This window comes from Procambarus clarkii, chromosome 48 (assembly GCF_040958095.1).
Source record: "Procambarus clarkii isolate CNS0578487 chromosome 48, FALCON_Pclarkii_2.0, whole genome shotgun sequence".
NCBI classification, from domain to species: Eukaryota; Metazoa; Arthropoda; class Malacostraca; order Decapoda; family Cambaridae; genus Procambarus; species Procambarus clarkii.
In genome coordinates this window covers 6716539-6741491 of record NC_091197.1, presented here as the reverse complement: position 1 = coordinate 6741491, position 24953 = coordinate 6716539, and the positions used below count along the sequence as shown (strand labels likewise).

At 43.1% G+C, this 24953-nt stretch overlaps 1 long non-coding RNA gene across 1 annotated transcript; it reads left to right on the top strand.

The window, feature by feature from the left end:
* The first annotated feature begins 13016 nt into the window (after positions 1 to 13016).
* LOC138350926 (uncharacterized) lies at positions 13017 to 16508 on the top strand. Its single transcript, XR_011222297.1, has 3 exons — positions 13017 to 13122; positions 15269 to 15355; positions 15468 to 16508. It is a non-coding gene; the product is annotated as an uncharacterized lncRNA (long non-coding RNA).
* The last annotated feature ends 8445 nt before the right edge of the window (positions 16509 to 24953 follow it).

Sequence of the window (24953 nt, the reverse complement as noted above, 5' to 3'; positions counted from 1 at the left end):
ACACGTCATTACGTCACACATTTCACGACAGCAGCATTGATCTTCCTAGACAAGCTCACCGGCAGTCAGTTTGATCTAAGCGATCAGGTAACAACAAGCTTTGTAAAGGAAGCCAGGTGTCCACCACCACCCCGTGGACCCGTGTCCTCAACCACCCAGTCAACCAGGTGTACACCATCACCCAGTGGACCCGTGTCCTCAACCACCCAGTCTACCAGGTGTCCACCACCACCCAGTGGACCCGTGTCCTCAACCACCCAGTCAACCAGGTGTCCACCACCACCTAGTGGACCCGTGTCCTCAACCACCCAGTTTACCAGGTGTCCACCACCACAAAGTGGACCCGGTGTTCATCCACACCATCAAGGAAGCCAGGTATTCAGCAAATGATCCAGAGGTACATTCACCAAGCAAACTTTGGTGGCTATCAAAAGTGCTGGTATTGACAAGTGTAGAGGGTGATTCAGGTGTCCAACAAGAGAGCCTTGTGTCCCAAATGAGCCCGATATGCACAGTGCGTCAGGGTGTCTGAAATTTAAGAAAGATCAGCTCTAACTTCAACTCTACCATCAACTAGAATTCGTACCACATTGATTCGCGCCAAAAAGTATGGCCTCCGGTGTTCCTGCATTGGTGCGTTTACTGCGGATGTGGACGTCGGTGGTGAAGTTTCTGGGGGGCTTTCCCTACTGCTGGGACCACCACAATACCACTCCTGGTGACTTAGGTCCCCACAAGACCTCTCACCAACATTGGAACCACCCTCAGCCACTTGAACATTCGCACCATCCTCAGTCCTTACACAGCTCTCCACACCATCCTACAGTTTCTCCTGGTCGCCACACTGCCAACCAACCAAGAGACAACAAAACCATCAGGTCACATGGTGGGGGCTGGCGCAGGGTCACGTCTGGTGACAGTGAGGGTGACGGTGGTCACCGTTCAGAGTGTGTCACCATATTCCCAGGGCTGCGTCCTACCACGGCTCTCACACTCTGGTCATACTCTGTGGCCATATTCTACCTGTTCATATTAGCTGTCAATACCATGTTTATCTTTTTTCCTAAGCAAGAACATTTCTTAAACGGGATTCCTGAAACTTTTACAGCTATGATTACTGTAATGGATATAGTGAGTATATCGACAGCAACAATCTTGTGTGGCCACCTAGTGACGAAGAGCCGCGTCCTGGCCTCCCTGGTCTCCCACCTCAACCATGTTACACCTGTCCACGTCACGAGGCGATGGTCACTAAGACAAGACAAACCCTTCCTCGTGATCTCCCTCATGTTCACAGTCGCTCTCATTTCTCACATAATATACTACACAATGGAAATAATTAAATGTCAAGATTTTTCTTCTTGTTTATCCCATGTTATAAATGCTCTAACTTATCATTCCATTATACATAGCATTATATTTTCTCACATCAATGGGTTCTATCTGACGGTTCGCCTCATGGCTGAGTTACTGGACGACCTGCAGCGTACTGTGGAGACTGTGTGTGTGTCTCCACGGTGTGAAGGACTCCAAGCGCTTCCCAGTACCAGTCACAGTAATAATGGGGCCCCTGAAAGTGAGGATGACACCGTAGAGGAAGTGCGGGCTTCGTGTTGGCGCTTGGTGCAGCTCCAACAGTGCCAGCGGCTCCTCAATACCCACTTCTCCACACCCATCCTGACCCTTACCGCGCGCAGCATGGGCTACTTCATTGTGAAACTTTACATGGCCACCACCAATGACAAACAGATTGCATGGAACAACATTGTATTTGGATTTTATGATGTGTTTCAAATTATAGTCTTCTCCTCGACGCCGGATCTCGTCACGGCCCAGGTTAGAAACACACGTTAGACTCCCAGGTAGAGCTCTCATACTCCATCCCCTTCTCACACTCTAGTTCAGTCTCGCACCATAGCTTCGTGTCACACCTCATTCCCATCTCACACTCCAGGGCTGTCGGCTGTACCTCTATCTCTCTCTCGCCACTGTGTCACATATTTCAAGATGGCAACATAGATCTTACCTGTTAAGCTCACTAGCGAACGGTCTTCACTAATTTAGCGATCAGGTAACAACTACTTTGTTAAGGAAGCCAGGTGAGCACCACACCACCACCACACAGTGCACCGGGTGTCCGTTGGGTGTCCACTACCACCAAGTATACCAGGTGTCCGTTGGGTGTCCACTACCACCAAGTGTACCAGGTGTCCGTTGGGTGTCCACTACCACCAAGTATACCAGGTGTCCGTTGGGTGTCCACTACCACCAAGTGTACCAGGTGTGCCTTGGGTGTCCATCACCGCCAAGTGTACCAGGTGTGCGTTGGGTGTCCACTACCACCAAGTGTACCAGGTGTGCGTTGGGTGTCCACTACCACCAAGTGTACCAGGTGTCCGTTGGGTGTCCACTACCACCAAGTGTACCAGGTGTGCGTTGGGTGTCCACTACCACCAAGTGTACCAGGTGTCCGTTGGGTGTCCACTACCACCAAGTGTACCAGGTGTGCGTTGGGTGTCCACTACCACCAAGTGTACCAGGTGTCCGTTGGGTGTCCATCACCGCCAAGTGTACCGGGTGTCCGTTGGGTGTCCATCACCGCCAAGTGGACCCGGTGTTCGTCTAGACCGTCAAGGAAGCCAGGTGTTCAACAAATGATGTACATTTGCTAGGCGAACATTATGCTTTCAATATTCTGTGGTTTACAGTGGTTTCAAAAGTTTCTGATATTCACCAAGTGTTCAGCGTGACCCAGGTGCCCCGCTAAGTGAGCCAGATATAGACAGTGCGTTAAGTGTGCGAAATGTTAGACTGGTCAACTCCATCTTCAACTCTACCATCATCTTGCATTCGTACTGCATTGGTCTTTGCTAAAGACCAATGTGGTACCAAAGACCAGTGCTTCTTCCTTCTAGGTGGTGACAGTCTGTCTTCTAGTGGTGTCTTCTTTCATCTTTCCTGAGTCTTCGTTCTTCGCTCTTTCTTCCATCTTCTTAGCTCTTCTTCTTCATTAGTTGTTTGAGTCGCTTTCTTGATTCTTTAAGCATACTTCTTTAGCTTGACTGCGTGTCCTTATCTTCAGAGCTTCCTCTAGATATTTTTGGCAAGAACCCTCCGGGATGAGTTGCGGATGGAGCAGGGAAGCATCATATACCTGGTGAATGTTGTCGGCCTCGATACATGCCTCATGTTTAATAAAATGTCGTATGTTGGCCATGGCACTTACTATACGTCTGTTTTGTGGTATGCCAAGTTCACCGACATACATTATTGTATCCAGCTCGGAAAGGCTCTCATCAAGGCAGGTCACATCCAACATTTGATTTTCGTCTGCTTCTTCGCAATATCTTGAGATGATTTCGGGGCTTAACGTCCCCGCGGCCCGGTCCTCGACCAGACCTTTTTTGTTACACACCCCTAAGAAGCAGCCCGTAGCAGCTGTCTAACTCCCAGGTACCTATTTACTGCTAGGTAGCAGGGGCATCAGGGTTTAAGAAAGTCTGCCCATTTGTTTCCGCCTCCACCGGGGATCGAACCCGGAACCTTAAGACTACGAATCCGAAGCGTTGTCGACTCAGCTGTCATGGTCCCCAACAGGTCGCTACAACAGTGAGAGTGATCATTTGCTTCTGGTGTAGAGGAAGATGAGGTGTTTTCTTCTATATCGAGCGTAGAAGGAGTTGTGTCCTCAGGGGCAGCAGGGTTTGGAACAGAGGATTTAGGCAGTGTATCAGGTGCTGTTTGCTGTTGAGAAGCAGTAGACAGTATTTCAGCAAGGGTAGGTGAGGTGACAGTGATGTCAGGAATTGAAGTGGTTGGCATGGCATCGGCTGTGGTCGTGAGTATATTGTACCGCAGAAACAATAAAAGTTGACAGACCATTTGCAGTGTAGAGTTCGATGAGTATCCTCACAAAGGTCTTGTAGTCAGATCCAGCAAATTTCTCAGCTATGGTGAAGAGCGCATGAACTGTGCTATGTACCGTTTTGGGAGCATGCACCTGGGGTGACAGAGGCTGGTTCTGTCAGATTATACTTTGTTATGACTTCAACTATTTATAATTCCGTCATACAAGGTATTATATTTTCCCACGTAAATGGGTTCTGTCTGACGATTCGCCTCATGGCTGCTTTGCTGGACGACCTGCAGCGTACCTTGGAGACTGTGTGTGTGTCTCCGCGGAGTGAAGGACTCCAAGACCTCCCCAGTACCAGTCACAGAAGTAATGGGGCCCCAGAAAGTGAGGAAAACATAGGTAGTGAGGACAACACCGTAGAGGAAGTGCGGACTGCGTGTTGGCGCTTGGTGCAGCTCCATCAGTGCCAGCGGCTCCTCAATACCTACTTCTCCACACCCATCCTGACCCTTACCTCGCGCAGCATCGGCTACTTCATTACTAAACTGTACATTGCCATCACGGCAGAAAAACAGATTAAGTGGGACAACATCGTCTTTGGACTATATGATGTGTTTCAAATTGTAGTCCTCTCCTCGACGCCGGACCTCGTCACGGCCCAGGTAAGAAACACACGTTGGTGATGTCATTCTTGTGACTAGACTCCCAAGTTGTGATCTCTCATACTCCAGCCCTGTATTATACTTCTTCAGTTCCTTGTCATATTCCTGACCCCTCTTACACCTCATTCCCATCTCACATTCAAGCCAGTCTGGCACCCCACCTCCCCACCCCCCTTTCTCTCTCTTTCTCTCTCTCTCTCTCTCTCTCTCTCTCTCTCTCTCTCTCTCTCTCTCTCTCATCTCTCTCTCTCTCTCTCTCTCTCTCTCTCTCTCTCTCTCTCTCTCTCTCTCTCTCTCTCCTCTCTCTCTCTCTCTCTCTCTCTCTCTCTCTCTCTCTCTCATCTCTCTCTCTCTCTCTCTCTCTCTCTCTCTCTCTCTCTCTCTCTCTCTCTCTCTCTCTCTCTCTCTCTCTCTCTCTCTCTCTCTCTCTCTCTCTCTCTCTCTCTCTCTCTCTCTCTCTCTCTCTCTCTCTCTCTCTCTCTCTCTCTCTCTCTCTCTCTCTCTCTCTCTCTCTCTCGCTCGCTCGCTCGCTCTCTCTCTCTCTCGCTCGCTCGCTCTCTCTCTCTCTCTCTCTCTCTCTCTCTCTCTCTCTCTCTCTCTCTCTCTCTCTCTCTCTCTCTCTCTCTCTCTCTCTCTCTCTCTCTCTCTCTCTCTCTCTCTCTTACACACACACACACACACACACACACACACACACACACACACACACACACACACACACACACACACACACACACACACACACACACACACACACAATCTCTCACGTCATTACGTCACACATTTCACGATAGTAGCATTGATCTTCCTAGACAAGCTCACAGGCAGTCAGTTTGATCTAAGCGATCAGGTAACAACAAGCTTTGTATAGGAAGCCAGGTGTCCACCACCACCCCGTGGACCCGTGTCCTCAACCACCCAGTCAACCAGGTGTCCACCACCACCCAGTGGACCCGTGTCCTCAACCACCCAGTCTACCAGGTGTCCACCGTCACCCAGTGGACCCGTGTCCTCAACCAACCAGTCAACCAGGTGTCCACCACCACCTAGTGGACCCGTGTCCTCAACCACCCAGTCAACCAGGTGTCCACCACCACCTAGTGGACCCGTGTCCTCAACCACCCAGTCTACCAGGTGTCCACCACCACAAAGTGGACCCGGTGTTCATCCACACCATCAAGAAAGCCAGGTGTTCAGCAAATGATCCAGAGGTACATTCACCAAGCAAACTTTGGTTACTATCAAAAGTGCTGGTATTGACACGTGTAGAGGGTGACTCAGGTGTCCAACAAGAGAGCCTTGTGTCCCAAATGAGCCCGATATGCACAGTGCGTCAGGGTGTCTGAAATTTAAGAAAGATCAGCTCCACCTTCAACTCTACCATCAACTAGAATTCGTACCACATTGATTCGCGCAAAAAGTATGGCCTCCGGTGTTCCTGCATTGGTGCGTTTACTGCGGATGTGGACGTCGGTGGTGAAGTTCCTGGGGGGCTTTCCCTACTGCTGGGACCACCACAATACCACTCCTGGTGACTTAGGTCCCCACAAGACCTCTCACCAACTTTGGGACCACCCTCAGCCACTTGAACATTCGCACCATCCTCAGTCCTTACACAGCTCTCCACACCATCCTACAGTTTCTCCTGGACGCCACACTGCCAACCAACCAAGAGACAACAAAACCATCAGGTCACATGGTGGGGGCTGGCGCAGGGTCACGTCTGGTGACAGTGAGGGTGACGGTGGTCACCGTTCAGAGTGTGTCACCATATTCCCAGGGCTGCGTCCTACCACGGCTCTCACACTCTGGTCATACTCTGTGGCCATATTCTACCTGCTGATATTAGCTGTCAATACCATGTGTATCATTTTTCCTAAGCAAGAACATTTATTAAACGGGATTCCTGAAACTTTTAGAACCATGAATACTATAAGGAATACAGTGAGTATATCGACAGGAGCAGTTTTGTGTGGCCACCTGGTGACGAAGAGCCGCGTCCTGGCCTCCCTGGTCTCCCACCTCAACCATGTTACACCTGTCCACGTCACGAGGCGATGGTCACTAAGACAAGACAAACCCTTCCTCGTGATCTCCCTCATGTTCACGGTCGCTCTCAATTCTCATATAATATACAACACAATGGAATCATTTAAATGTCAAGATTTTTCTTTTTGTTTATCCCATGTTATAAATTCTCTAACTTATCATTCCATTATACATAGCATTTTATTTTCACACATCAATGGGTTCTATCTGACGGTTCGCCTCATGGCTGAGTTACTGGACGACCTGCAGCGTACTGTGGAGACTGTGAGTGTGTCACCACGGTGTGAAGTACTTCAAGCGCTCCCCAGTACCAGTCACAGTAGTAATGGTGCTCCAGAAAGTGAGGAAGACAGAGGCAGTGAGGACACCACCGTAGAGGAAGTGCGGGCTGCCTGTTGGCGCTTGGTGCAGCTCCAACAGTGCCAGCGGCTCCTCAATACCTACTTCTCCACACCCATCCTGACCCTTACCGCGCGCAGCATCGGCTACTTCATTATGCAACTCTACAGTGCCACCACTCATGACAAACAAATTACATGGAGCAACATCGTATTTGGAGTTTATGATGCGTTTCAAATTGTAGTTCTCTCCTCGACGCCGGATCTCGTCACGGCCCAGGTTAGACACACACGTTAGACTCCCAGGTAGAGCTCTCGTACTCCATTCCCATCTCACACTCCAGGGCTGTCGGCTGTACCTCTATCTCTCTCTCGCCACTGTGTCACATATTTCAAGATGGCAACATAGATCTTACCTGTTAAGCTCACTAGCGAACGGTCTTCACTAATTTAGCGATCAGGTAACAACTACTTTGTTAAGGAAGCCAGGTGAGCACCACACCACCACCACACAGTGCACCGGGTGTCCGTTGGGTGTCCACTACCACCAAGTATACCAGGTGTCCGTTGGGTGTCCACTACCACCAAGTGTACCAGGTGTCCGTTGGGTGTCCACTACCACCAAGTATACCAGGTGTCCGTTGGGTGTCCACTACCACCAAGTGTACCAGGTGTGCCTTGGGTGTCCATCACCGCCAAGTGTACCAGGTGTGCGTTCGGTGTCCACTACCACCAAGTGTACCAGGTGTCCGTTGGGTGTCCACTACCACCAAGTGTACCAGGTGTGCCTTGGGTGTCCATCACCACCAAGTGGACCCGGTGTTCGTCTACACCGTAAAGAAGCCAGGTGTTCAACAAATGGTCCTGATGTACATTTGCTAGGCGAACTTTATGGTTTCAATATTCTGTGGTTTTCAGTGGTTTCAAAAGTTTCACCAAATGCTCAGCGTGACCCAGGTGCCCCGCTAAGTGAGCCAGATATAGACAGTGCGTTAAGTATGCGAAATGTTAGACTGGTCAACTTCATCTTCAACTCTACCATCATCTAACATTCGTACCACATTGGTCATTGCTAAAGACCAATGTGGTACTAAAGACCAGTGTTTCTTCCTTCTAGGTGGTGACAGTCTGTCTTCTAGTAGTGTCTTCTTTCGTCTTTCCTGAGTCTTCGTTCTTCGCTCTTTCTTCCATCTGCTTAGCTCTTCTTCTTCATTAGTTGTTTGAGTCTCTTTCTTGATTCTTTAAGAATACTTCTCTAGCTTGACTGCGTGTCCTTATCTTCAGAGCTTCCTCTAGATATTTTTGGCAAGAACCCTCTGGGATGAGTTGCGGATGGAGCAGGGGAAGCATCAAATGCCTGGTGAATGTTGTCGGCCTCGATACATGCCTCATGTTTAATAAAATGTCGTATGTTGGCCATGTCACTTACTATACGTCTGTTTTGTGGGATGCCAAGTTCACCGACATACATTATTGTATCCAGCTCGGAAAGGCTCTCATCAAGGCAGGTCACATCCAACATTTGATTTTCGTCTGCTTCTTCGCTATATCTTGAGATGATTTCGGGGCTTAGCGTCCCCGCGGCCCGGTCCTCGACCAGACCTCCTTTTTTGTTACACACCCCCAAGAAGCAGCCCGTAGCAGCTGTCTAACTCCCAGGTACCTATTTACTGCCAGGTAGCAGGGGCATCAAGGTTTAAGAAAGTCTGCCCATTTGTTTCCGCCTCCACCGGAGATCGAACCCGTAACCTCAGGACTACAAATCCGAAGCGTTGTCCACTCAGCTGTCATGGTCCCCAACAGGTCGCTAAAACAGTGAGAGTGATCATTTGCTTCTGGTGTAGAGGAAGAAGAGGTGTTTTCTTCTATATCGAGCGTGGAAGGAGTTGTGTCCTCAGGGGCAGCAGGGTTTGGAACACAGGATTTAGGCAGTGTGTCAGGTGCTGTTTGCTGCTGAGAAGCAGTAGACAGTATTTCAGCAAGGGTAGCTGAGGTGACAGTGATGTCAGGAATTGAAGTGGTTGGCATGGCATCGGCTGTGGTCGTGAGTATATTGTACCGCAGAAACAATAAAAGTTGACAGACCATTTGCAGTGTAGAGTTCGGTGAGTATCCTCACAAAGGTCTTGTAGTCAGATCCAGCAAATTTCTCAGCTATGGTGGTGAGCGCATGAACTGTGCTATGTACCGTTTAGGGAGCATGCACCTGGGGTGACAGAGGCTGGTTCAATGGTAGTGGTGGCGGCAGCTGAGTTGATGATTGGTCCACAGACTGGGAGCTAGGGGCCCCCATTGACTCGAAGGCTGCATGGTAGTTCCACCCCCCCCCCCCCCCTCCCGAAAGCTCCGGGAACATGGCGGCTTGAACGTTGAAAGTCGATGGTGCACGGCGAGCGGCGGAGGCCTGCCTGGCGTCAGACATCTTCTTGATTTCTTTGATTCGTTTAAGGCACTCAGCAGAGACAGCAGTATGGTCTTCAGAGCAGTGAAGGTAGTCGTTATCACAGTTCTTGAAGTGGTGGTTCCCGGCGCACTTGCTGCACCGTTGGTCCTGGGAAGTGCACTTCTTCGTGAAGTGATCGTAGCTGTAGCACTTGTTACATTGATGAAGTCGATAGTAGTGTTCCTTGGTGACCTGGGGAGGCGTGCTGGAGATACCAAAGCACCGGAATCCGTTGTCAGCAACAAAGGTAGCTTCCTAAAGCGATGTAAAAGTAACCTTTATGGTGGCGAGGTGGCTGTCAGTTACAGTGATGAACTTGACAGTGACAGCAGTCAATGAAGAGTTCTGGTCGTTGATGCTGGCGACGACGTCGGTGACTGCTTTCTCGGAGATCAGGGAGCTCACTCTACGGACGAACGCCGTCCGGGCTGCAAGGTATTGACGAGGTGGGGGTGAGGACCAGATGCGCCTCCTCAAGAGCAGTTAATGTGGTGGTGTTGAAAAGACCCTGTAAGACTGCGACACTGCTGAACAGCAGTTGGGGTCCTCCATCGTCGATGGAGTCTAGTGGTGCGTCTAGTGGTACAACTGTAGTTTTGGTGGAGATCAAGTCCAAGATCTCTGACCGGGTAAGGGGGTCTGGTCCCCTCTGAAGCGCACCATTATCCAGTGAATCATCGTACCCAAAGCTTAGCACCAGAGGATTGCATTTTACTTAAGAGGCGTCCCGTTTATTCCCGGTATAAGAAACCAGGCTGGAAGTGGGGGTCTGACCTAGTGTAAAGCGCTCAGAATGCCTTGGAGAATGAATAAATTAATAAGATACAGGATAAGATACCCGTTGAGAGAGCCTTGAAGTGGGGACAGCTGAAGAGAAGTCGGTGAGAGGAAGTACTGAAGTTGTAGAAAAAAGAGCCAGGGCTAAACCCAGCTGCGTGTCTTGAATTGTTGCTGGAACAACCCCACAACTGGCTAGGCGTTGAGTCCGGTCAGAAAAGGCGGCATTGGCAGTGCTTCTTTCTTCTAGGTGGAGACATTGTCTTTTGGTGGTGTTTTCTTCCTTCTATCTTCTTCTTCTTCTTCTTCTTCTTCTTCTTCTTCTTCTTCTTCTTTCTTCTTCTTCTTCTTCTTCTTCTTCTTCTTCTTCTTCTTCTTCTTCTTCTTCTTCTTCTTCTTCTTCTTCTTCTTCTTCTTCTTCTTCTTCTTCTTCTTCTTCTTCTTCTTCTTCTTCTTCTTCTTCTTCTTCTTCTTCTTCTTCTTCTTCTTCTTCTTCTTCTTCTTCTTCTTCTTCTTCTTCTTCTTCTTCTTCTTCTTCTTCTTCTTCTTCTTCTTCTTCTTCTTCTTCTTCTTCTTCTTCTTCTTCTTCTTCTTCTTCTTCTTCTTCTTCTTCTTCTTCTTCTTCTTCTTCTTCTTCTTCTTCTTCTTCTTCTTCTTCTTCTTCTTCTTCTTCTTCTTCTTCTTCTTCTTCTTCTTCTTCTTCTTCTTCTTCTTCTTCTTCTTCTTCTTCTTCTTCTTCTTCTTCTTCTTCTTCTTCTTCTTCTTCTTCTTCTTCTTCTTCTTCTTCTTCTTCTTCTTCTTCTTCTTCTTCTTCTTCTTCTTCTTCTTCTTCTTCTTCTTCTTCTTCTTCTTCTTCTTCTTCTTCTTCTTCTTCTTCTTCTTCTTCTTCTTCTTCTTCTTCTTCTTCTTCTTCTTCTTCTTCTTCTTCTTCTTCTTCTTCTTCTTCTTCTTCTTCTTCTTCTTCTTCTTCTTCTTCTTCTTCTTCTTCTTCTTCTTCTTCTTCTTCTTCTTCTTCTTCTTCTTCTTCTTCTTCTTCTTCTTCTTCTTCTTCTTCTTCTTCTTCTTCTTCTTCTTCTTCTTCTTCTTCTTCTTCTTCTTCTTCTTCTTCTTGTGTACACTCCCATCACCTCCTTCCTTCACTACCTTACCTTGAGGTTACCTTGTGGTGTTTTCGGGGCTTAACGTCCCCGCGGCTTCTCAGACAAATGTTTCGTTAACCCTCGGAGTGCGACTGTAGTTATATCGTTATTAAACAATGAACGACTATAGTCGCTCGTTTTTGTCAGAACAGGACGCCTGTGTATGCATATATACATATATATATATATATATATATATATATATATATATATATATATATATATATATATATATATATATATATATATATATATATATATATATATATATAGGAAGGGAGTACCACCTCTAGCTGGAAGAAGGGGGACCCACAGCCTCGGAGGAAACCACGCATAACGCATTAGAGGGAATGTTTAGATCCCCTCCAATACAGTTTCTGTGTGATTTTCTCCTACCACCCCCTTCCTTTTATATATATATATATATATATATATATATATATATATATATATATATATATATATATATATATATATATATATATATATATATATATATATATATAATGTATATATATATATATGTATATGTATATATATATATATATATATATATATATATATATATATATATATATATATATATATATATATATATACTAGTTAGTTTAGTTCATTTATTATGCACCCCATACCCATCCTGTGGGCGGTAGTGGAAAGGGTTACAGAGGCACATATGGTGCTTAGGAACTGAACCCCACAGTTCATTTCACTAAGCAAGTTACGATCTTGATCAGCTAGTTACAAAATTCAATGCACATCATCACATCAACAGTAGGCTCGAGACCGACCACAAGTACAGGCAACTGACATATGTGGAGAACTAGTGTCACAATTGATATGTTTGTCCTGCACACCACCCCCCATCCAGTGGGCAGCGGTGGATAGGTTACAATCACTTAGTTACTACCTACAGTTAGCAAGCTGGGGACATTTGGCTAAGATTTCTGGTAGCATATGGTCGAATTTAATCTTCTCCAGAATGCAACCCCACAACAGTGGCCTAACTCCAGGGGTATCTATTTACTACTAGGTGAACAGAGGTATTAGGTGAAACGAAACGTGCCCAACCAATTCTGTCGAGCCCTGTGGTTCCCTAAGTGTGAGAACGAAGCCAACTGTACTCTCAAGACCCCCTATATCACCCGCGGGGACGGTAAGTGAGGCCACCACAATATCTTACTATCCAATGAACCGTTCTCACTAATCTCATTTTCATTCTCATATGCTATTACGACACCTCTAACAGAGTCATGGAACACACAGCCCCGCTCCTGTGCCAGGTAAGGCCACTACGGGCTCACCATAGCCCGTGATACTTGCCCCGCTCCTGTGCCAGGTAAGTCCACTACGGGCTCACCATAGCCCGTGCTACTTGCCCCGCTCCTGTGCCAGGTAAGGCCACTACGGGCTCACCATAGCCCGTGATACTTGCCCCGCTCCTGTGTCAGGTAAGTCCACTACGGGCTCACCATAGCCCGTGCTACTTGCCCCGCTCCTGTGCCAGGTAAGGCCACTACGGGCTCACCATAGACCGTACTACTTGGAGCTTTTTGTTCAGAGTAGCTAAATCTAAAACAGTAACATCCAACAGAGTCTCATGTCGACGGAGCACATAATATTTTTACAGTTTCTCTTGTGTCTCTGAGAAGTGACTTATCACAATGTCTTCTAAGTCACAATGATATCATTGTGACTTAGAATCGTGTTTACCCCCCTAGAGTTATGTTGGGTCTCCAGGTATATTCGTGACAGATCCTTCTGTTGAGGCTCAGTCTTTGATTTTCAGCTGGAGAAACTTCGCTTCGCGGTGTCCAATCTGAGGCTGAAGGCATCAGACGCCGCCCTGGAGAAGCAGGTGAGCAGGGCTCTCAGCCCCCGTGTGTAAGGTCACTCGTTGGGTACTAGACTCGCCATGCATACACGGTGTCAGTGTTAACACAGGTGTCAATGTTAACACAGGTGTCAATGTTAACACAGGTGTCAATGTTAACACAGGTGTCAATGTTAACTCAGGTGTCACCATATTAACATAGATGCCACTGTTAACACAGGTGGCATCATGTGAGTGCAGGTGTAACCATGCGAACACAAGTGTCCCCATTTCAATTTCTTTCGTTATTATGCACCCTATACCCATCCCGTGGGCGGTGGTGGAAAGGGTTACAGAGGCACATAATGGGTTCAGGAACTGAACCACATAGTTCATTTAGTTCAGCAAGTGACAATCTTGTGAAGCTAGTTACTCAAATGTTAATATTACATATACATACATATATTATATATATATATATATATATATATATATATATATATATATATATATATATATATATATATAAATATATATATATATATATATATATATATATATATATATATATATATATATATATATATATATATATGCAATCATTTACACAAATACAAATACACAACAATAATCATTTTATATCACAAGTGATTTAACAAGAGGCTCACAACAATCACTCTACAAGGCACTTTACATCTATGGTGATTCACACAGTTACTCTCTCACCCTATCAGAATAAAAGAGAGAAATGTGTGTGTAGGTATGTGTGTGTGTATATATGTATGTACATATGTATATGTATGTATATATATGTGTGTGTATGTATATGTATGTGTATAAAGTATATGTGGAACCTGATCAGAATTACATTTCACCTTTGTAAATGCACATTAATGACACTATGTAAAAGACACATCAAACACTTTTTGTTCGGCATACGTAAATCTGTGTATCTATGTATTTACGTATGTAGGTTAGCTTAGCATTTTAAAAGCACTACAATCACCTTCTGTGGTTGATTGTTCAATAAACCCTTGAACTATATGTTTAACAGATCTCTCACCTTGTCCATGGAGGACAGAAGAAAATGTATATATACTAATTAGCATTGTAAATGTGAGGCCACGTCTGTGGTAGAAAATACTAATAATAATAATAAAAACTAGTCTTGCTCCACACCCACCCGACTGGGCGGCAGCTTTACAGTCATGTGCAGGCTGCACCTACAGTAAGCTCATTTTGGGGTGTAAATACAGATGCCACTATCAGAATACAGCTGGCCTAAAATTACCACGCATGCCTCTCTCTCTCTCTCTCTCTCTCTCTCTCTCTCTCTCTCTCTCTCTCTCTCTCTCTCTCTCTCTCTCTCTCTCTCTCAAGCCTTACAGACCTTCTTATCCCCGACGATGGTAAACTATTATAGAAAATATTGTAACTTATAATTATCATTGAAGCAAAACTTTATTTTTGTTTTCATGGGTGAAAATCCTTATGGTCGCACAGTTATATAGAAATATAAACTAATAGAAGCAACAACGAGAATTTTTCTAATCCAACAAGGAATTCGTGTTCCAGCTGACGTTGGTAGTTTACTGTGTTCCAGCTGACGTTGGCAGTTCACTGTGTTCCAGCTGACGTTGGCAGTTCACTGTGTTCTAGCTGACGTTGGCAGTTCACTGTGTTCCAGCTGACGTTGGTAGTTTACCGTGTTCCAGCTGACGTTGATAGTTCACTGTGTTCCAGCTGACGTTGATAGTTCACTGTGTTCCAGCTGACGTTGGCAGTTCACCGTGTTCCAGCTGACGTTGGCAGTTTAATGTGTTCCAGCTGACGTTGGCAGTTTACCGTGTTCCAGCTGACGTTGGCAGTTTAATGTGTTCCAGCTGACGTTGGCAGTTTACCGTGTTCCAGCTGACGTTGGCAGTTTACCGTGTTCCAGCTGATTTTCTGCTAGACCTAATGAACAAATACCTATGCTATGCCAATTCAAATTGATAATGACGTAATCTCTCTAATTCTCTTTCATTTGCTATGCCTCCCGGACCTCCTGGACAACTACAGCTTTTATTTTCATTTTAATGGACGTAGATCGTCTTGCTATGTTCCAGTCGACGGTCTTCCTGGACCTCCTGGAAAAACCACCGTGTTATTTACATTTACAATGTACATATCTCCTCTTGCTATGTTCCAGCTGACGTTCTTCCTGGACCTGGTGGACAGCTACCCAGCCTTCAGCGTGGCCGGCTTCTACGTTGTGGCCAAGGCCAGACTGGTCGACGTAAGTCCACAAGACCAACAAGTAGTATTGTAAAACAGATGACAATTAAGTTATCCAAAAATGCACGGAAATCTTCATTACTTTGTGTATTTAATCTTGCATTATATTGCAGGTTGCCAGCTTTGTTGCCACATATCTGGTGATCTTGCTGCAGTTCCGAGCCTCTGAAGTCAAGAGCCCTGAAACATCAGTATCAGTATCAACATCACTTACATATTGATACAGCCGAATTTCCACGGGATGGTGTAGAGCCGGACAACAGTTCTAGCAACAACACCTGCACATTGATACATCTGTATTTCCAGCAGGAAAAGACGAGTCAACGCCACATTCAACACCTGTAGTTCTTGACTGTGAAGTGAAACATAATGCATGTGTCCCCACTTGCACATACAGCTGTAGTTCCTACAATAGCTCCCAATACTTGCACATGAAGCTGTAGTTCTTACAATAGCCCTAACACATGCACATGCAGTTGTAGTGTCTGTAATAGATCCAACACATGATCATACAACTGTAGTTCACACAATAGCCCCAACTTCTGCATATAGAGCTGTAATTCATACAATAACCCCAACACTTGCACATACAGCTGAAGTTCCTACAATAACCCCAACATCTGCACATACAGCTGAAGTTCCTACAATATCCTCAGCACCTGAAAATACAGCTGTGGTTCCTACAATATCATGTTTACATGCACAGGATGTAGCCTAGACAAGTACCTATAAAAGGAAAAAGTTCAGTTTGGATGCAATGAGCTGTTGTTGTTTGCATTCCACAGTAATCATTTGTAATCCATAGTAAAGCCAAAAGGATTCTCGACTTTGTATCGTATAGGAATTAACTATAAGAATGTGTGGTATCTTGCGATTTTTAACTTACTCATGTATGGCACTATTTTGGTTCAATTTAGTTCACTGTATTATACAATGGATATAAATAAATGTATTAATGATGAGCAAACGACAAAATTATAATCAATAATACAGTAGTGAACATGAATTATAGAATTAATGATTATCAAAAGTCCTAAAATAAAATACATATTGCACTAAAGCACTATCGTGGGGTATGTAACACTAATTCGTTTTGTCAGAGACAGGAAGCCCGTATATATACTTAAGGCTTGAATCCAGGTTCCCCCGAGGTCGGACTACTGACCTTATCCAGGATGCAACCCCTGTTTGATACCTGTTTGATGGGGTTATGTGAGTTCTTCTACGCCTCAAGCCCGGCCCGAGGCCAGGCTTGACTTGTGAGAGATTGGTCCACCAGGCTGTTGCTTGGAGCGGCCCGCAGGCCCATATACCCACTACAGCCCGGTTGGTCCAGCACTTCTTGAAGAAAACTGTCTAGTTTTCTCTTACCGATGTTCACGGTTGTTCCGGCAATACTTCTTGTACTCGCTGAGAGAATGTTAAACAACCGTGGACCTCTGACGTTGTTGATTTAGGAGCGACGATGATCGTGGGATCGGATGCGCCACGGCGTACCCGTAAAGAGTTAATCGCGAAGCCCGGAAAGGTGAAACGCCAAGCCTAATCGCGAAACGTGTGACGCCAATCACTGGAAACTAATATGCCTCGCGGCAAAGAAACGCAGACAGGTAGATGATTGGGGAGCTCCAGGAGTCCCTCTGGGCGACAAGCACCGGTCCCGCCCCACGCAGAGAACACTGGGTAGCAAAACCAAAAACTCGGCCTCCAACTAAAACGCCAAAGTCATCCAGTGCCCTCCGGCAGAGCAGACACCAGCCGCCCACCACGGCTGAGGGCACACCAGGAGCCCACCAAGACCCTCTCCCGGCACCTCTCGGCCAAGCCGGCGCCAGACACCGTCATCCCGGCGGGAGAACCAGCCAGAACACGTAAAAAAACTATCAACAATCCCGTGACCCAAGACGATATGTGCGCCAGGCGTCGTACAACCGGACCGTTGAAGAAAAATGTCAAACGGCAGAATCAAATCCAAATCGCAAAACAAAACGTGATCTGGCGGCTCCCAGGCGGTGGAGGCGTCCATAGACGTCCGCTCGGCGACAAGGTTGAACCAGGAGTCTCCCTCTGATGTTTATACAGTGTTCTATGATTGTGCCTATGGCGCCCCTGCTCTTCACCGGTTCTGGTCTGCATTCTATTCCCCAAAACAGTTGACTAACTCCCGGGTACCTGTTTACAACTAGGTAAACAGCGGCATTAGGCGCAAGGAAATATATCCATCCATTTCTGTACCGCCTGGGAATCGAACCCCGGGATTCCTCGGTTGTGAGTCGAGAACCATAAATCGTATAAGGGCCCTCTGAACTCGTACACAGTGTACGAACTGATAGCAGATGCATGGCTCCCTCTAATAGGCAAGAGGTCCAGTAGCACAGTGGGCTGCGTCCTCGGATAACAGTCGAAAATCTCAGGTCTAATCTCCAGGCGGGACAGAGAGAGAGACAGTTCGGCATGTTTATTTTCACCTCATGCCTCTGTTCACCTTGCAGTAAATGTGTACCAGGGAGTTTAGTCAACTGTTGTGGTATTACATCCTAGGGAAGGCCAGTACTTTGACCTGGGGAAGAGGAGGGTACCTGGATATAAACCTAACGTATACACATATGCAGGCGCCTCGTAGCCTGGTGGATAGTGCGCAGGACTCGTAATTCTGTGGCGCGGGTTCGATTCCCGCACGAGGCAGAAACAAATGGGCAAAGTTTCTTTCACCCTGAATGCTCCTGTTACCTAGCAGTAAAATAGGTACCTGGGTGTTAGTCAGCTGTCACGGGCTGCTTCCTGGAGGTGGAGGCCTGGTCGAGGACCGGGCCGCGGGGACACTAAAGCCCCGAAATCATCTCAAGATAAGATAAGCATGCCTCTGAACCTCAAGGCTGCCTGTTTCCGACAAAATTAATTATTATTGAAAACACTGCTATATGGCCAGCTTAATAACCATTATAGTTTTGTCGCAAGCTGTGTATAATTCTAATTTATAGTTTATCAAATATAATTTATATATATAATCTAATTTATAATTCGAATTTATATTGCTGACACCTTGGCAGCCACATGTTTGTCTCTGAAGCCAGATATAGGTACCTGTGCACATGCAATTAAAGGGACCAGAATGCAATTTGTTTTGATTCCCCCCTTACGCAACATGATACACTCCAAACTCAAAGGAGCCTGAGTAATACTAACGTGATGCAGCGGGTATAAACTGACACAGCTACTATAAAACGTGATGCAAATTATATAAACGTGATACAGCTGATATATAAACGTGAAACAGCTGATATAAACGTGATACAGCTGATATAAACGTGATACAGCTAATATAAACGTGATACAGCTAATATAAACGTGATACAGCTGATATAAACGTGATACAGCTGATATAAACTTGCTACAGCTATACACACAGAAACCACAATAGCGTGATGCATCAAATGAACAAATCCACAAGGGCCGTGACGAGGAATCGAACCTATGTCCGAGAGCATCCCAGACGCTGCCTTAATCGACTGAGCTACGACATGGTAAAAGAGTTGAAACCAGAAGTTCTACTGAACTTACTGGATCCTGCAGCCTCTCCGAGACACATACCAGGGTTTTACACAACTCCCCCACTGCACTCGAGCTATGTCAATAGGCCGTTCTATCTCTACCTTGTGGATTTGTTCATTTGATGCATCACGCTATTGTGGTTTCTGTGTGTAATGAAGTAAGGGCGAAGAAACTCATGCCTGGTTTGTGTCTCGGAGAGGCTGCAGGATCCAAGTAAGTTCAGTAGAACTTCTGGTTTCAACTCTTTTACCATGTCGTAGCTCAGTCGATTAAGGCAGCGTCTGGGATGCTCTCGGACGTAGGTTCGAATCCTCGTCACGGCCCTTGTGGATTTGTTCATGTGATACAGCAATCATAAACGTGATAGAGCTGATATAAACGTGATACAACTGATATAAACATGATACAGCTGATAAGCGTGATACAGCTGATATAAACGTGATAGAGCTGATATATATATATATATATATATATATATATATATATATATATATATATATATATATATATATATATATATATATATATATATATATATATATGTCGTACCTAGTAGCCAGAACGCACTTATCAGCCTACTATGCAAGGCCCGATTTGCCTAATAAGCCAAGTTTTTCTGAATTAATTGTTTTTCGACTACCTAACCTAAAAACAATTAATTCATGAAAACTTGGCTTATTAGGCAAATTGGGCCTTGCATAGTAGGCTGAGAAGTGCGTTCTGGCTACTAGGTACGATATATATATATATATATATATATATATATATATATATATATATATATATATATATATATATATATATATATATATATATATATATATATATATGTCGTACCTAATAGCCAGAACGCACTTCTCAGCCTACTATTCAAGGCCCGATTTGCCTAATAAGCCAAGTTTTCATGAATTAATGTTTTTTCGTCTACCTAACCTACCTAACCTGACCTAACCTAGCTTTTTTTGGCTACCTAACCTAACCTTACCTATAAATATAGGTTAGGTTAGGTTAGGTAGGGTTGGTTAGGTTCGGTCATATATCTACGTTAATTTTAACTCCAATAAAAAAAAATTGACCTCATACATAGAGAAAAGGGTTGCTTTATCATTTCATAAGAAAAAAATTATAGTAAATATAATAATTCAGGAAAACTTGGCTTATTAGGCAAATCGAGCCTTGAATAGTAGGCTGAGAAGTGAGTTCTGGCTACTAGGTACGACATATATATATATATATATATATATATATATATATGTCGTACCTAATAGCCAGAACGCACTTCTCAGCCTAATATGCAAGGCCCGATTTGCCTAATAAGCCAAGTTTTCATGAATTAATTGTTTTTCGACTACCTAACCTACCTAACCTAACCTAACCTAACTTTTTCGGGTACCTAACCTAACCTAACCTATAAAGATAGGTTAGGTTAGGTTAGGTAGGGTTGGTTAGGTTTGGTCATATATCTACGTTAATTTTAACTCAATAAAAAAAAATGACCTCATACATAATGAAATGGGTAGCTTTATCATTTCATAAGAAAAAAATTAGAGAAAATATAATAATTCAGGAGAACTTGGCTTATTAGGCAAATTTGTCCTTGCATAGTAAGCTGAGAAGTGCGTTCTGGCTACTAGGTACGACATATATATATATATATATATATATATATATATATATATATATATATATATATATATATATATATATATATATATATATATATATATGTCGTACCTAGTAGCCAGAACTCACTTCTCAGCCTACTATGCAAGGCCCGATTTGCCTAATAAGCCTAGTTTTCATGAATTAATGTTTTTTCGACAACCTAACCTACCTAACCTAACCTAACCTAACGTTTTTGGCTACCTAACCTAACCTAACCTATAAAGATAGGTTAGGTTAGGTTAGGTAGGGTTGGTTAGGTTCGGTCATATATCTACGTTAACTTTAACTCCAATAAAATAAAATTGACCTCATACATAATGAAATGGGTAGCTTTATCATTTCATAAGAAAAAAATTAGAGAAAATATATTAATTCAGTAAAACTTGGCTTATTAGGCAAATCGGGCCTTGCATAGTAGGCTGAGAAGTGAGTTCTGGCTACTAGGTACGACATATATATATATATATATATATATATATATATATATATATATATATATATATATGTTGTACCTAGTAGCCAGAACGTCGTACTCGGCCTGCTATGCAAGGCCCGATTTGCCTAATAAGCCAAGTTTTGGTGTAAAAACTTTTATATCTACTATTATTAATTATAACAGTAATCGAAAAAGTCATAGTTTGTATATACAAGAGATAAAACAGAGAGCCATGAGCTAGATCGATGTGCTGAGTCCATAAGGAGGCCGAGCTTCCAGAAATACCTTCCTGTGATTGGCTGTTACGGGGAATACCAACACTCTTTTATGAATAAAATTTAAACTAAGAAATAGGTCCTTGTGCACAACAACAAGGTTGTTGTGAAAAAGAACAACAATTTCTGTTTTGCACCTGACAGAAATCTCCATTTAACTGAATAATTTACTGGAATAAGAGGGCAGAGCAGCGTATCATTATTTGTGTCAAGGCAACCCCCAATAATGACGTCACAAGTTAGGTAGCCATGCAGCCCATTTTTATATAACATCTGTTATATCCTGCAATATTTAATTATCACCTTATTAACACTTTAAATAATTAACACTTCACTTTTTTGGGTAAATTAAAGTTAAAGCAGAATTCCATAAGCAGGACTGGTGTGCTGAATAAAGATGATTTACTAAGTGGATGGCCCCTATAGCTGATCCCTTCCTGTGATTGGCTGTTGTGTGAATGTCAACAAAGAGTGTCTACCAATGATATGCCATTTATTATGCACCCCATACCCATCTTGTGGGCGGAGCTTGGAACCGCCTACCCGAGCACAACAACCCGCCTTATGGGTTGCTGTTTGGCTATTTATAGTGCATTGGAAAAGCAACAGATGGCGTTAGTTGTATTTTGTAGGGTAATTTGTTATAAGTGTAGTTTGATGTCAACAGATGGCGTAAGCTGTATCTTATGGCCACTGTTGACCAGCCAGTTGATAGTGTTCTCTTCTGCCGACAGATGGCATCAGCTGTATTATTATTATTTTAATAATATTATTACATTAAATTAATAATAATATATTATTAATACTTTAAACACTGATCTATACGTCTGGTAGCTTATAATAAAGTTTTATACCATGCTGGTATAACTAGAATTCTGCAATTACTTTTTTTTTATCTACCTTTGAGGATATGTAAGACAAATGTAAGGTTTTGAGGCTAAGTAACGAAGATAGTTACAAGATACGAGCCAGATGGTGTTGAGATTGCAAAAGGGATTATGATAAGAACTTACGCCAAAAAATCAATGCATAAATGTTCGCAAATATGAGACTGGGATTTATTTCTCGAAAAGTTAGCAATAAAATAAGCTTTCTAGTTCATTATTTTTAAAATTAAGACCAGGGATTCTGTCTAACGGAGCTGCAAGCTAAAACACCGTTATCCTATAATGTTCATCTGTAGCTTGACCCTAAAAACTCGTTATTAAACGAATTTATTGTTAGAGTTCATTAGGAATCAACTGTGTTAAAGGCAGAGCTCCCAACAAATACCTTCCTGTGATTGGCTGTTGCGGGGAATGCCAACGCTTATATGAATAAAATGCAAAATAAGAAATACGTCCTTTTGCTCAACAACCTTGGTGTTGTTGTACAAAAGAACAACAATTTCTGTTTTATACAAGACAGAAATTTCCGTCTAACTGAATAATGTAGACCAATAAGAGGGCGGAGGCATTGTATCGCAGATATTATTTGCGTGAGACAACCCCCACTGATGACGTCACAAGTCAGGTCGCCAGCCCATGTACCTGTAACACTCGTTACATCCTGCAGTATTTAATTATCACTTTATTAATACTTTTAAATACTTAACACTTCACTTTTTAGGGAGATTAAAGTTGAAGCAGAATGTCATAAGCAAGGATGGTGTGCTGAATAAAGATGATTTATTAAGTGGATGGAGCCTTCAACTGATCCCTTCCTGTGATTGGCTGTGGTGAATGTCAACAAAGAGTTTCTACTAATGATATGCCATTTATTATGCACCCCGTATCATCTTGTGAGCGGAGCGTGGAACCTCCTACCCGAGCACAACAACCCACCTTATGGGTTGCTGTTTGGCTATTTATAGTGCGTTGGAAAAAAAACAGATGGCGTTAGTTGTATTTTGCAGGGTAATTTGTTATAAGTGTAATTTGATGTCAACAGATGGCGTAAGCTGTATCTTATGGCCACTGTTGACCAGCCAGTTGATAGTGTTCTCTTCTGCCGACAGATGGCATCAGCTGTATCATTATTACTTCCGAATTCCCTTTAAACACTGATCTACAAATCCCTTGGCTTATGATAAGGTTTTATACCATTTATGATAAGTATTAGATAACTGGAGTTCCGCAATTACTTTTATTTATCAACTGTTCAGGATATCATCATATAACGTCTGGTTAGGACGATTGATTGATGAAGATTAAGCCACCCAAAAGGTGGCACGGGCATGAATAGCCCGTAAATACTGCTCTCGTAATATTATTCAGGGGGGTGAGGGAACTATCAAGTGAAAGCGCCAAGCCATTACGACTATATAGCACTCGGAAGGGATCAGGATACGGATTTGGGATGGAACGAGGGAAAGGAATGGTGCCCAACCTCTTGGGCGGTCGGGGATTGAACGCGGACCTGTAGGAAACGAGACCGTCGCTCTACCGTCCAGCCCAAGTGGTTAATCGTAATATTATTAAAACAACAATTTATGCATATAATAACAGCATTTCACACTAAAAATACTTGGATATATCGAAATTTGGTAGTGAATTCCAATCCAGGAATCTCCTATGACTAAACTGTACTTTTTAATTATTTTTATGTACTTACTACTTATTATTTAAATTATTAAGTACTTACTAGAATATATATATATATATATATATATATATATATATATATATATATATATATATATATATATATATATATATATATATATATATATATATGTCGTACCTAGTAGCCAGAACTCACTTTTGAGCCTACTATGCAAGGCCCGATTTGCCTAATAAGCCAAGTTTTCATGAATTAATTGCTTTTCGACTACCTAACCTACCTAACCTAACCTAACCTAACTTTTTCGGCTACCTAACCTAACCTAACCTATAAAGATAGGTTAGTTTAGGTTAGGTAGGGTTGGTTAGGTTCGGTCATATATCTACGTTAATTTTAACTCCAATAAAAAAAAATTGACCTCATACATAATGAAATGGGTAGCTTTATCATTTCATAAGAAAAAAATTAGAGAAAATATATTAATTCATAAAAACTTGGCTTATTAGGCAAATCGGGCCTTGCATAGTAGGCTGAGAAGTGCGTTCTGGCTACTAGGTACGACATATATATATATATATATATATATATATATATATATATATATATATATATATATATATATATATATATATATATATATATATATATATATATATAGGGATACCACCACTGGTTTAATTAAAGGGACCCACATCCTCGAAGAAGAAAATAAATAGTGTTCAGAGAAGACCCTTGTGGATTCTCACTGAATACTTTAATCTTTTCCTCTCCTACCACCCCTATTATTTTTGTTTATATATATATATATATATATATATTTTTATATATATATATATATATATATATATATATATATATATATATATATATATATATATATATATATATATATATATATATATATATATATATATATATATATATATATATATATATAATGTGTGTGTGTATGTGCAGAAATAATATTAATAAAACAATTAACATCGTGTAGTGTACTCTATATATCAAAATATATTACTTTGAAACCCATATCATGCATTCACTAAAAAAAATTGGGCTACTCTAATTACAAATTCGCTACTTGTAGACCATCAGCTCGCTATTTTCAGCAATTTAGATCTGGCAACACT